This window comes from Penaeus japonicus, unplaced genomic scaffold (genome assembly GCF_977035675.1).
Source record: "Penaeus japonicus unplaced genomic scaffold, GWHDUDI00000001_assembly GWHDUDI00000033, whole genome shotgun sequence".
In the NCBI taxonomy this organism is placed as follows: domain Eukaryota; kingdom Metazoa; phylum Arthropoda; class Malacostraca; order Decapoda; family Penaeidae; genus Penaeus; species Penaeus japonicus.
Genome location: NW_028234435.1, coordinates 26930943 through 26932177, shown reverse-complemented (window position 1 = coordinate 26932177; position 1235 = coordinate 26930943).

Sequence of the window (1235 nt, the reverse complement as noted above, 5' to 3'; positions counted from 1 at the left end):
GAGAGAGAGAGAGAGAGAGAGAGAGAGAGAGAGAGAGAGAAAGAGAGACAGAGAAAGACAAAGTTAGTCAGACAGAAATAGACAGACAGACAGAAAAAAATAAACAGAGAGAGAGAGAGAAAGGAGAGACAGAAAAAGACAGGCAGAGAGACGCACAGACAAAGAGAGTAAGAGAGAAGAAAAAAGTCGTGCAAGACAGTTGGTTAATTCTTAGTAGAAGGTCGTGCACCAAGAAGACAAGGTGAGGTGGCCGTTCCAGAAAAGTCTGATCGTCTTGGGGAGAATCAGGGAGGAGGAGGAACTGAAAAGTCGTACGTCGTTGTAATTAAAAGAGCTTCCATGCATATGTTACGTAATCCTCAGATATGAAGTTCCTCAATCTATAAAGTTTTTTACTCAGATATTCAAATATTCCCTCTTTTATTAAAATAACCTCAGTTAATTAAGTTGTTTACTGATGTAATAAGTTTTTTTTTCAAATTCCCTGATTTATTAAGATATTTAACAGAGTAAGCTATCAATGCTTTCACTAACTTCATTAAAGTATTCACTAACCTAGTTAATATATTAATCAGTCTACAAAGACCATTCACTGATTTATTCGACCCTCCCTAGTACTGATCAAAATATCTTTGCCCATCTCTCAAGAATACCGATTTCATTCACTCAGCTTTTCACTAATTTCATCAAGATATATTTCCACACTGATTTGATCAGATTTTCGCTACCTTATTAAGCGTTTCACTCCTATAAGACCTTGATGTATTAAGACCTTGATGTATTAAGATATTCATAAAAATTTCCAGGGCTGGTCTGTGATCAAGAACTCGGCCCAAATCTGATTGGTATTCGGCTTCTGCCCTCATGAGAGAGAATCGCCATGAGGATCATTCGCTGATCGGTATCAGAGTGTCTGGGGGGGGGGCTCCCCCCAATGGCAGTGTGGATGGGGCGGCATGGAGAGCGGGAAGGGGTTTTGGGTGGGTGGGCGGAGGAGGGGTAGAGGGAACCATAAGTACCATGGGTGGTCGTTGTGGACTGGTGTGGGCGTTGGGTGGCTTGAAGAACTAACTACCACGGACGGGCGGGCAGATGAAGGGGACGTGGGTGGATGGGCGGGCTCGAGGGTTGAAAGACCATGGGCGGGAATGCGAGAGTGAGCATGTGGGCGAGAGGTATGGGCGGGGCTGTGCGGGTTCGAAATGGTCGGTGTCTCCCTCCGTGCCGCCCTCAGA